The sequence below is a fragment of the Meleagris gallopavo genome, chromosome 7, assembly GCF_000146605.3.
Source record: "Meleagris gallopavo isolate NT-WF06-2002-E0010 breed Aviagen turkey brand Nicholas breeding stock chromosome 7, Turkey_5.1, whole genome shotgun sequence".
Lineage (NCBI taxonomy): Eukaryota > Metazoa > Chordata > Aves > Galliformes > Phasianidae > Meleagris > Meleagris gallopavo.
The window spans coordinates 19324132-19338224 of NC_015017.2; the positions used below are offsets into that span (position 1 = coordinate 19324132).

Below are 14093 nucleotides of genomic sequence, written 5' to 3' on the forward strand. Positions count from 1 at the left end.
TATTTGGTTTTATGATGAAAACTGATGACAGTATTTCGTGTACAGAACACACATCCGTCTACCTACATGCATGTGTGCTATATGTATTTTATGAATGTTAAGTTCAAGGAACTGCACAGTTAAGACATCAACACATTTCAAATTGCCAAGCACTAGTTTACATGAATGAACTAGCTACACATAAATCACACTTCCATTTTTCTTACAAAGCTCCACAGAAGCACCAAATCTAAAATGAGACGTTTGGGAAACACTAATAAGATACATGTTACTCAGTTGCTGAGGGTCATCAATTTAGAAAGCTGAATGATAATCAATGCCTAGAGTTATTAAGCTTCAAAATCAACAAGGACTGACTGCAGCAAATAGACTATTATGAGAGAAACACACTTTGACATATTTGACAGGGTTCTGCTAAAGGATATTTTCAAGACTGGATATGTGATGACTTAGCATCAACCCTTTTTATTCTTGATTATTAGCCAGAGTTTCATTGCAGCTCAGGCCATTACAAGCAGATTATAAACAGAGTTCATTTCCCATATAGATACCTAAATAATGAAAGCTGTCTTAACCAGCTTAGTGAACACGCAGTTTGACAGAGTGGGCTGTGGCTGTGAACACTGCATTATTTTTTATTATGAATTCCATTTTGTACTATACCTGAAGCAGGTTATGTCTCAAACAGGTTATTGTAACGTATTTTAAACAGATACTCAAGAAAGACATATGGACTTTTACAGGAAATTGAAATCCAATATGTCAAATACGGCCTTAAAATCAGAACCTAGTTCACTGAAATATTAAGTTTTTCTGCAAAAAGTTCATGGGTGGGGTGAATATGCTAGAGCCTCCAAGAAGACACATGAGCCAGAGCACAGTCTCTCTGTGAGCAACAACCAGAATTTAGTTTCCTAGGAAACAAAAGGGAATATCTTTCAGGATATCAACTTGCAAAAAGTTCTAATTGTTCTTAAAGTGATTTTGTTTTAGAAATTCCTCTACTCATTTCTTCCTTCCCTATATTGTCTCCAAGGGGTAAATCAGAAGCAAAAACTGCGAGTACGTGTTGTATAGCAAGATTTGCCAAGAGATGCTAAGGGAGCCTAATAGGAGCTCTGATGAAGGATGAAAGCACGACAGAGCACCTCAGGGTGAGACAGAGCTTGAGTCACTGGCTGGAGGGTCTGCAGTGACAGGACTTTGGAATAACTCATTTTGCTGAAGTGGATTGAGCTCTAGACTCTAAGTTAATGCCACCCAAAAACAGAAGCACAATTTTATTTAGCTACTTAGGCAATAATTGTGATCACTTGAAAAACAAAGCTGACAAAATAAAACACTATGTGAAGACCTTCCAAATCCAGCCTTTTACAAGGTGTGATATCTTTCCTGTCCACCTTCATTTAGTCTTTAGCACATCAAAAATTTATTCTGGTGTTTGTAAATGGTCTGCCTCATTAATATTATTCAGTATTGACTTTTTTCTTTTTCTTTTTTTTTTCTTTTTTTTAGTATTTGCACTTCTTCCCAACAAATAGCAATGTTTTACTATTAAATTGTTTAGATGCTTAGCTTAGAAATCTGACTCTCACTCACTCCATGGAATTGCTTACTTTTTCTAGCACCAGAACAAAACAAAACAAAAATACTACCCAAAGATGTTCTTCATTGCCTTTAAATTTTTTGCCTAATTTGAATTGGGCAAAAATTTTCTGTCTTGTCCATTGCAAACAGGAGGGTTACAGCACACACACATACACACACAGACAGGAAGCCACACGAAGTATTAAGTAAGCATTCAGACCTCAGCTATGTCCTAGGGCAATTGCCCAGTGACTTGTGGGAGGGCATCATGCCAACCGAACAGATGGACACACATATGGGTAGTCAGTACATCATGTGAAGCCATCAAGAATGGATACTAAGGGCATGATTCCAACCTAAGAACATGAGCTTTCTGTGAAGGTTAAGGGGATGTTAAGCTGGCTTTACATTCAAAAATAAAGAATAAATTCAAATTCAATGTTGGGTAACAGTTACGCTCTTAGTTAATCAGGTGGAGTTAGTAGATAAAGAAAGGGTTTTTTCCCCTAACAGAATAATTAGGAGGTAAAGTTTTAACATTTCACAAGGCATATGTTATTCTGACAAATAAACAAGTATTATCTGGGGGGAGATCTAGTTAGTGATACTGATTTTGCACTGGCAGTGCTTTGACCCTGCATCACCATCTGGTCCTTGACTTTTCCCAACAGGAGACAGGAAACAGCTATTTGAGCAGTGATTGCAGCCCAGATAGCCGAATGCATCCTCCAGCATCCATTACTGGAAGGGTCAAAGTTTGGAACCACTGCCCTTTCCTGATGAGAATGAGAATGGAAGAGCAACTTGTCCACACAACTTGCCCTGGAGAGTATTGCCGATGCATATCCTACAGCCTTCTACTGCTGTGTCCATCAGCAGAGAGAGAAGGAGGTTAGGAGCCATGCTTTGTGAATGTAATTCACTGCTACACCACCATAACCCAAGAATGGGCCAAAGTCTGCTGCTGAAACGTGATCCTATCCTTTATTAAAGGAAGACCATAGGAATCTAACCAGATCACAGATTGACCAGCTGACTAGACAGAGTACATGAAACTATTACCAGAGATAGGGGAGAGCCAGCATCTTTGTCAACAGAGCAATGTGTATCCACAGCAAAGCTGGGCCAGGAAGCACTGAATTCCTGTTGAATTCAGATATTTGGGGAAAAAAAAAATTAAAATTTATAAAGATAAATAACATATAGGTTGTGCCAAAAACAACTTATCTGCTTCTTTCAGTTTGATCTAAAAACATGGAGAGATGATTCTGATGGCTCATTCTAAAGGCTACGGCTTGAATTATCTGCTTTCAGCTTCCAGACATTTAGGCTCTTTCTGCTAGACTGGACACCTCCTTGGTATTCTGTATGCTTTCCATGAAGTAACTGATAGTAATAACATAAGCCACTCTTCAAACAACTTTTTATTAAATAACAAAGCCTTACATCTTTAAGATTCACACCATAAGAATTTTCTGAAGCATATTGTTCCTCAGCTTTTTTATGCCCTCTTCAACTTTTCAATGTGCTTTAAGAATTCAGATGCCTGAAAATGTATTCAATATTCCAGTTTTGCTCTCCCCAGTGCTACATACAGAGTAATAAGTAAAATTTTCCTTACCTCTGTTTACGCAGCTCATTCTTTCATATTATTCTATAATTCCTTCTATGAAATTCCATTCCAGGACATAGCTACCTTTTACCAGTTTGGGCCTGTGTGCCCTGGTTCTGTAACTGCATGACTAAATTTATCATTTTAGAATACTTTTGTTTGCATTTAATATTCCACCTACAGAATAATACAAATTCTTCTATTTTACCTCATTACCATGCCATTAGCCACTTCACATTCATATGTTTCAGATAAGTGATTTTATTTTTTCTCTAGATATTTTCAAAGCACATGAATATCATTGTGGTCATTTGTGTGAACTTTTACTAGAAACTCATGTGTGCGATGGGTATTTGGTTGCTATTCTGTAAAAAGAATATAACCACAAAATTGGATTTCTTATCCATTAATAATGTCTATGTTACAGTACTAAGTGACTATATTCCTATCAATATTCATTACTGCATTAATCTAACATCACATTTCATTATTTTTCTTAGAACTGACGTCAGGCTCACTGCCATACAGTCATTCCAATCATATATCGCTCTTTTGAATGCTTGCACAGTATCAGTATTATTCTAACCTCCTGGAATTTTGCCCAGCAAGATACGTTAAGAGGTTACAGTTGCAGAACGCTCAACTGACACCTAGAACTTATCTGACTTTGCTGATGTTTTGGATCTAGTAAAGAATTGACAAAATTCATAATTAAAATGGAAAGAAAAAGCTTCATCATAGAGAATTATTCTGTCTCTTCTCAAAAAAAAAAAGAAAATACTTATTAATGAATTTGTCTCCTTGTTGCAAAATTATCTATGCATAATCATTAATAATTTTACAGCAACTGTTGCTATTGGGATTGTTATGGGCTTTCACTTCTACTGGAGTTGTCTTTTGCTTAATCTATTTAAACACCTTCTTACTTTCCTTAGGCTTGCTCTTATGTTGTCACATTCCACTGTCAGCATTTTGTATAAAATATCTGTCTCCACAGATGTTTTTTTTAACTTTCTCTATTATCTGTTCACTATATAGATTATTTCCTACTTGCTACCTTCACTTTTGCACAGAAACCAAATGGAGTTGTAGCTAAGATGTTCTGCATCTTTGCGTCAGTACTATTTTGTTAAATAACATCTTCATTAAGAATTCCAGGTTTTCATTCATATATTTATCTGATTCCTCCTCCCAATTATTTCCACTTACCGTTTTCTCAACCATAGAAAACCACCCATTTAGAAGAACCACCATGTGTTCTTTGTTTGTCTACATTGATTGCAGTGAGGTCATGAAAACCCTTAAGGCAGTCATGAACTTCTGGTCCAGTAAGTTATTCATATTTATCAATTCTAATGAAATCCTACATTAAAAGTAAATCATGTTGAGTCTTTCCATTAGAAAACATTTTTTTCTTTTTAAATATTTCAGTAGCGTGAAACTTCCAGTACATAGAGCTCCCACTATATTTATTAATATGAATTCAAAATTCCATGATTTTGTGTTATCAAGAACTCCACAATACCAGATCACGCCTTTGACTAGCAAATCTCTTTTAGCTGCCCCCTCTACTTTGAGGTTACAACCCATTCTTTTACAATTCCAGTAGCTTGACTACTGCCATCACTTTACAGGATTGGCTTTCCCACTCTGAGGATTTCTAGATCATCTGCTTCGTTACTAAGACATTATAATCACAAGAACCTCTCATTTTGTGTATTTATAGAATGCTACTTCTTACACTTGGCCAATAGAACCAGATGCATATTGCACTTGTGAAAGCCTGCAGTAATAAGAGGATTTATCTTTTGCATCAGGAGACCTGATGTTGATTTCTGTTTTTCTATGTCACCCTTTGTACCACTTCCACCTTGGCCATTTAATGCCTTCTTTTGGATATCTATTAACAACTATATTACAAAAACAAAACAAAAGAAGAAAAAAATAATATCCTTGGAAGACTCAGTGTAAGTGAAACAGAATCTGGATCACTACTTCATGACGCATTCTGGTCTAATACCTGAGACAAATGAAATCACTCAAACTGAGCTCTGGCTTTTTTTTTTTCCTCCATTCTGCTTTGTAAGGTTTTTCAATTAGTTCTTAAAATAGCTTATGTAGTTTAATTTAGAGAAATAAATGAGGTTACTTTCACAAAAAAAATGTCTTAATCTGCACTTTTTCTGCAAGATGGACAATATTCAACAAACCTGAGCTCCCTTTTCTCATGAACATAATAAGACATTTCTCAGCTGATTGCCCAGAGCAGTATAGCTTTTAATGTGGGTTTAGAAAATAGCTAGGAAAAAAAAAAAGAGAGAAAGAAATAGAGAAGAAAAAATACATTTTCAATTTTAACACATACAATTGAATAAATGCTAACTCTTAGCAAACTAGCTACAAAATAAGAAACTAGAACCATTATTTGTCACCTAGCTGTTTTTTTTTTTGTAAAATGACATATATAAAATATACGTACACTAAAATCACCACATGATGCTTGTAAACATATGCTAAAGCTCTGTTATTTTCTGTCACAAAAGCATGAAAGAAAACGTGTCAAAAACGTGTCCTACCATTGTTTTTCACCTTGAGCTAAGCATCTGTTTATCGAGTGCTATGCTTTAAATAAGCTTACTGAAAATGTGAATGAAGAAAGTCAAAGTAGCCTATTTTCACAATGAAACATCCCTTTTGAAAACAGTTGTTTTCAAAACTACTTTAATTACATGTAATTCTAATTAATGTAATCCCTACCACTATGACCTTTCCTAATTAAAAATTGTCTGTATAGACTCATCTTGAAGAATGAATAAAAATGACTTAAATTGTGAGTTAAAGTGATATAGAAATAAATGTTGACAACTGAAAACATAGTATAACAAACTCATTTTTGTAGTACAGATAACTATGCTCCGTTATTATTACTTGGGCTATTATTACAAAATTTTATTTCTGATGTTGAAGCAGTAGATGAATCTGGTATTTCATCATTGACCACTTTCAAGAGGTACTGATAAATGCCCGATGACATTGGATATTCACCATCCTTTATAATCTATTGTCACATATTGGGGTGATCTGTGTTCAACAGCATTACATTCTACGTTCTCTTGTAGATAGCCATAAAACTCTAGACAAGAAAGCTTTTATATTAATAAGTCCTCATCTCACAAGTATCATTCAGCTTATCAAACAATGGATACTCTATATATAAATTCCTGAATTGTTACCTTCTACATTATCAGTTAAATGAACAATTAAAAACAATAATTTTATCTCAAGGGAATATTTTTTGCAATGTAGAAAAATACATTACTTTTAAATATAGTCTTTTAAAAACATTAAATATTTCATTTTGAAAACTCAAAGATACATTTCAGTTTTTCACTTTCTAAAACAGCGCATTATTACTTGTCACTTTCCTCATAAAAAAGTTCAGCGATGAAATTCATTGAATGTACTATTTCCTGCAATCATCACAACTGCACTGCAAGTGTACAATAATCAAACATTTGTCTAAAGAAAACAAAAGCATATAAGAGGTTGCAGCAAGGAGGGTGTTGATCTCTTTTCTCAGGTGATAAGTGATAGAATACAAGAAAATAGACTCAAGTTGCACCAGGGAAGGTGTAGACTGAACTCATGGTTGGATTCAATGATCTTTAAGGTCTTTTCCAACCCGGGTGATTCTATGGTTCTATGGACATTAGGAAAAATTTCTTCACAGAGAGGGCAGCTAATCATTGGAACAGGCTGCTCAGGGAACTGGCAGAGTCCTTATCCCTGGAGACATTTAATTGATGCACGTACATGACTCTAAGGGATGCGATTTAGTGATGGGACTCAGTAGGTGAGCTTGATGGTTGGATTTGTTTATCTTGAAGTTCTTTTCCAACCTTTTATGTTCACACAGTCTGTAATATATATATATAACACGAACAATAATAAAATCATCTCTGGTTATTTGAAGTACAACTTGCAAAGTGCTTACAGACTTAAAGATTAAGGTATCCAGAGATGTAGCACTTAGTGCAATATGCCCAGACTTTCCATGCCTAACTGCTAAGCATCTGATAATGTATTCTGCATGGCACACTCAAGTGCAAGGAATCAGGCAAAATAATTGCAATTACAACAACATTCCTATTAACAAATCAGAGACATTACTTTTCAAAAGCAGAACTACTAGCTGTGTTCTTCTGGAAGAAAAAGTCTGTGTAATAAAGGTTTTAGGCAAAATGTAGGGGCTAAATTATTCCAACTAACATACCAGCTTTGTAAAAAGCTATTAATAAGAACTCATTCAGAAAGCAATTTCAGACCCAGCTTTCACCCCATCATGTGTATATCAGGCTTTATCTCCAAGAAATATCAGTTTGAGAGAGCATTTGAGACTGCCATCATCCAGCCTGTGCTCCACAGATATCCCCTGGCAAAACTCAAATCTCACTCTGAGGTGAGCTAGGTGGAAAGAAAACAGCCTATATAACATTTTCTAGATCAGCTGTGGAACTTACATAAGTCTTTAATCCTTAAAAAAATAGTTTTCAGAATTTTTCACCCTACGCTCTTTTGTTAAGTGTCTACTTTATGAGCATTAAACATCTCTGCTGGTTTATTTTTCACTTTGTTTTTATTTCCATGCCAAATATTTAATTATTCTGCATCTTCTGTACATGTTTATATATGCTTAAATAACAAAGCACTAGGAAATAGTATTGCAATATAAAATGTGTTTAGTATTGCAGTTAATGATTACAGCTCTACTAGGGTAAGCATAGAAGATCGGCAATAATTGTGCCAATTCAGAAGTCTAAGAAATGCTGGAGTAATGAGTGGAATAGTATTTATCTAGCTATAGAATTAGAGTATAAATGCAATTTCAGGAAGAGAAAATGAGGTATTTACTTAGCACACTCCAACAGTGAACTTGTCCACAGTCTCCAGAGGGAAACGTTTTCTTGGTTTGTTAGTTTAAAAATTATTCCCTCATCTTTAAACACTGTAATTTAATATATTACAAAACCCATGTCAGATCTTTAATCAAATCCTAGCACCAGCAACCATTTCAGTGATAGAATGGGTATCTATTTGATATGGAGAGGGGAGCGAAACAAAGAGAATAGTTCCTGTTTAATTGCTGAAATCTCACTCATCAATATCAGCCAAATATACTCTTCCTCATCTCTGCCCATCTGTCTTAAAAATAGCTATTCAATTGAAGAGAAGCATAATATATTTCAACCTGCCATCTATTTTTAGATGTTCTTCTGCTATAAATCTTTTTAAAGAGTCAGTCATACAGATACATCTGCAGTATATTCAATGGGAAGCTTGTGAATTCCCCATTCTTGCCACACAAGTAGTTCATTTTCCATCAGATGGAACTGGAATGGTGACATAAGGACAAAGACGTAAGATATAGGTAAAAGATAAATAGGATTGTACAGTCCATTACCCAAAGTTCTGCATGGAAATATGCCAGACATATTTTAATAGCACAGGACTGATATCAACAAATTCAATTGTGAAAATGGAATCTAGAGATCCTCTATATTACCCTTACTTTCTTTATTTATTTTTGACGCAGTTTTGGATAAGACAGTTGTTTTTGTGCTTCAGTCTTAACAGTTTAAATTAAAAGTAAAATAATAGCAGTACACTATGCAGGGTAGGAACAGACATTTGCAATGCAGTCTGGTATTCCTGGAACAGATATACTCCGTATGGTATACCAACACTTTCAGCCTTAGCATGAAATTTCTTCTATTTCTCCTGTGTGAAGCTACATAATAAATGGGGGAGAAGGAAGGGAGGGAGAGCTGGTGATGAGGTGGACATAAGAGGGGGATTCTTTCTTTAAGAGCAAGTTTTAATACAACGTAAGCAGAGCTCAGATATCTTAAAAAGCCTGAATAAACAACATCGTTTGCAAAAATGCAAAGAGTTGGTAGAAGCAGACAAAAGAAATGTTATCTGATCTTTTTTTCAAGGACTTGTTACTGAACTGAGCAAGTACCAAGGTGGTATCCATCTCCAGTGATCTGATTCTACTCCACTAAGGGCTGAGCGATTTTCTCAGGGCAGCTTCAATCATGCTTCCACTCGTTTCCATTACACAAACAGACAGACCAAGTAGCATAAATCTGTTAGCAAACAGTTATAACTGATATAGAAATGGATTTGCAATGCCATTTGGATCTCTTTAACATAAAATCTTCTGAAACTTGGCAAGATCTGCATATGACTAGTTTCAACTTAACACTGTAAGAATAAAGTCTCGTTTCAAAAAGGAAGTAAACTTCCCCAGAAAATCCACTGAAAATAAGACTGGTGTGATATGTTACTGATATGTTGCCTTTTTTTTCTGGCTTGTCTTGAACAGAAATGGAAAGAAGTAAATTTTCAGACCCTGATTGGTTATGGTGAGCCCACACATCACAATGCACACCATCTCAATATTTGACAAATTGGCTTTCACTTAAATTTTATGGATTTAAAAAGTCTGAGCATTGTCCAGGACCTAAATAAACAGAGTAATTAACTTAAAGGGCCCTGGCTCTATCTGGAAGTAGAGAAATACATTCTCTTGTGAGTATAGGCCGAGTGTGTTAAGGGAAAGAGAACTCTGAATTGGGGAAATCAAGGAGTTAATAGAGAGCCATGCCTTGGCTTCTTGTCCCAAAGACAAGAACTACATGAAAGACAGGCAAAACCAAGAGGTAGTCTGATCTTTCACACTAATTCTCCCCAGGGATTTCTGAAAGAAGCATGCTAATCCCAATCATCAATGCTATGAGAAAAGGACTGAAGACTAAGGATGCAAACATGAACCCATGAGAACAAAGTGCAACTGGTTATGATTTATTACAAGGTCTTCCTTGTTTTAATGGAAGTTAGCGCTTTCTTAAGGTTAATATTGAGTTTCTACTTCCTGTTACAGCAATCAAACTAATAATAGCAGAGTAGTAAAAAATGAACCTATGAAAAAATATTTAATTACTAATAAAATGGAATTACACAGACTTTCCTGTGTTCCTCTTCGTTAAAATGCCAATAAAATTAATATTAAGCTTAGTAAACAATTTAATGCCAGGTATATTTAGTTGCATTTCTACTACAGTTGACAGTTGATTTTAAATTAAACTGCAAGGAATAGACTCTATATTTGTAATTGATACATTCAAAGCTTCCACCTCAGAGAGAAGACCATATGAGCATTTATTTTGATCACAAAATGTGAGATCATACTGTGGAGAAGTGAAGAGTAGTTATTTCCAAAATAATCAAGGTGATTATTTAATAAAAATTTAAAGAATATCCAGCATCCTACACCGGTCCCTATCATCAAATTGTCATTTTGCAGAATTCTTACAATGTTTATGGAAGATTCACCAATGTGTTTCTTTCAAATCTGTATTCAAACAGAAAACAAGACCATCTAGCTCCAGAAATATGCACAATATCTCTGCCTTTAATTTCTGTCTTTTTTGCCATTCCTAGTAGACAAGTTGTTGTTGGCTCTCTTTTTTTCTGATTTATTCCTTCTTACCTTCAATTTTAAATAAACAATAGTTACTATGGATTGTATAACTACTACCAATACTGGATTACACATAAATTGCAGCAGCACAAGATTATCATAAGCCTAGCAAATGGTTACATGAGGTCAGCTCATCCAGAAATATATGTATGCACACAAAGAACATACTCAATATCTTTCTTTCCATAGACTTAGTTGTCCAGAGGAGTTCTAGGAACAAAAAAATAACTGAGAAGTCATAAATGCTTTGGCACAGAGAGCCAAGATTGCTTCCAAAATACATTGGAACCACTCTCAGTCACAATTAAGTCAGTCCTTAAATTCACACTAAAGTTGGGTAGTCCAAGTTTTTGATGGTGAAATGCACTTAACAACTATCACACTCCCTCAGTGCAACAGAATGGTAGAGTCATCCAGCAGAGCCATGACAGATTTTCAAGGGTTCTGGCAATGCAAAACATGAGGCTTCTGAAGAATTAAGACAATCATTTAAATGCCACAGCACCTCATTTTTCAGAGATCCTTTAGCATACATAATGGCACATGAAAACATTGTTCCCAGGAAGGTTGAATCATAACGGTTGGTTGGGATGGGTAATTTTTCTAAGTATGTCTATCACAGTTTTGTCCATGAGAATGCAGGGCCTTGTAATTTGGAATGCCTTCACTCTTGCATTATTTTACTGTACTCTCCTAAATGCTCATAAAATGAGCTATTATAATTTAAATAAATGACTGGTTCTATCTAGAAGATGCATCCTAACAAAAATCTGTCCTAAAATCCTCTATAGAAAAATCAATGGAAAGGTAAACACATTTTATGAAGCAGATAAACTGATTTGATGTGCCTGCTTTGTATTTCTTCTGTGAAGCAAACCAACTTTAAGCACTAAGCCACAAGGTATTCATAATTCACCAGAATTGCTCAGATAATGAAAGATATCCTTATATAAACCAAACATTTTTATTTCTTAAATATTTGTCACCAATACACATGCCTTGACAGTCATTTGTTTGTTTTGTGAATATGTAACTACAGAATCATGTCCACATCTTTTCTTCAGATACTGATATTTTGCCACTAATTTAACTAGATAAAGAGAGGGCTCTAAAGTGTCGTAGAGAAAATAAAACAAGACCGTTTAACCAAGGAGTTCAAGCTGATGAACATTTCCAGCTTTTCACTTTATCCCCTCCAATGATTCTATCAATAGCCCAATAGGAATATTCCTGCAGAAAACCCAGAAACATAGGTGCATACTGAATCTATTAATTACAATGGCATAATTTCATTATTCTGATTATATCATTTGTCTTGTGCCATTACACAAGAAATGCAAGTTTTAGAAACATCACTATAATCTTTCTTACTCATCTGAATTATTTCTTACTCTTGAAATATTTCAGTATAAAGACAAAAAAAAGGTAAGCATGGTGAGTGCAACAAAGTAATGGAGTGGAGGGCAAACATGAAAAGATTGTTTACAAACAAGCTACTTCATATTTGTTGCCATCAACTTCAATTACTCAAAGCCTATCTTTTGATTTTGCTAGTAATTTCTCTGCACTCAACTGTTACATTTCAATCACACTAAGGTTTTCCTTAGTTTGCATTTCCTTCTTGCAATTTCAATAGAGATCATTGGTAAGTGTATAGAAAATAATCACATCTGTACTAAAGACAAAAACCAACAGCCACTGTAAGAGGTACTGTGGTTTGCTCAAGTTATGGAATTGTAATTTCAATCACTTGCACAACATGAATATTCTCTAGCACTTCAAAAGTGCAAGTGCCTTGGAAAAACTTCGCCTGAAGAGCTACAGCAGGCTCACTAGCCTGCTGGTGCAACTGGTCTTCAAAGGAAGAGTGCTGAATGGATTGTTCCCATTCCATGTGCCCCAAATATTGTATCTATGTACAGCTTCAATTTAACTCTGGTATTTTTGGAGCATGTTCTTACATTGTGGATTGTTAAACAGCTTCTGTGTCTGTTCACAGACATGCAAATCCCTAGGTCCAGTACAAAAGAAGCTTGTAAGTGCTTGAGAGCAGAATTTTCTACATAAAAGAGAGATACTGTCGTTACTCAGCACTATGGGAAGCATTTCAAATTATTATCTTTGAAAGGCAGGAAAGCTTTCAAAGAGGTGTGTAGCTCATTTGCAAAACCTCATCAACATTTCACCCACTGGAGTTCAGTGCTCTTCAAATCCAAATGCTCCCCAGCCTGGTACTAGCTCCAATCCTTTCTTTGTTCGAAGCAGAGGTGTCAGGCTGGAAGATATCTGCTCGATTTATAAAAATTGCATGTCAAAACACAAGCTGCACCGGGAATTATTAAAAAAAAAACTGTAATGCGATTTAGCTTATCTTTTCAAGTTACCAATAAATACAATTTTGACTGTTTAAACTCAATACATATTTTTATTAATTGGCTGAAAACACAAGAATTACTTCTAAATTCTCTCCAGACCCTCTGTTTAACCAGTCTATGTTGCAATGCTTGGCCTGAAGCACTTCTATTTTTAACTCTAATGGAACAGTCTTAAATTGCCTATTTTCTGTTTACTAAAGTCATTGAGCTTGTTACCATGGAAACTGTGGCAAGTGCCACAGTTTAACTGTTTTATTAAATGGATTGAAGGCACAGTTGCAAAACTTGAAAGGCCAGAACATCAATATTATACAAAGCTTGAACTGCCATACATTCCATACACTAAATGTGATGAACAAGAATCTAAGCTTTGCTATGACTGAAATCTTTAATCTCTCTCTTCAGTAGAGAAAAAGTGTAACCTAGATCAGAAACTGTTTTTGTCAAACTGCACTGCCTGTCAAGTTTCAGTGATTACTGTATTTGAATGGATAAATTGCTAATGATGTACACTAAGCCAGTTCCCAGTTATCAGGACAAGACATTATCTTACAGTTGTGTTTGCACAAAGCATTTAGCTCATCACTGTATTGCTTATAGCAATCTCATTATTTTTGGAAATGCTATATTCTGTTAGTTTAAAAGGGAATTAAATAAATCTAGTGACCTTGTCAAATGAATCTTCTTTTAAAAGTTACATCACAAGATGTAACAAAAAGCATTTTTTACATCTTTAATTAGGCATTTGAGAAAGAACACTGAGAAGTAGAGGTGTTATGAAATTACACCTTTTCATTTCAGTGTAAGTGGAGTATGCCCCATGTTTATGCAAATGAGAGCACTTCTTCCTCATGCTTCAACTTGCGTATAATACTTAAACTAAATACTCTAGAAAATTATTGAAAATTATTACATTCAGAAGTTTTTCTTGTGGTGGAATACAAAACTCTGCAAGATCAGACTGATAACAAAT

At 35.1% G+C, this 14093-nt stretch overlaps 1 protein-coding gene across 1 annotated transcript in view; it reads left to right on the forward strand.

The window, feature by feature from the left end:
- Window positions 1-14093, forward strand: part of KCNH7 (potassium voltage-gated channel subfamily H member 7) — a 173197-nt gene that overhangs the window by 103242 nt on the left and 55862 nt on the right. The window lies entirely within an intron of this gene.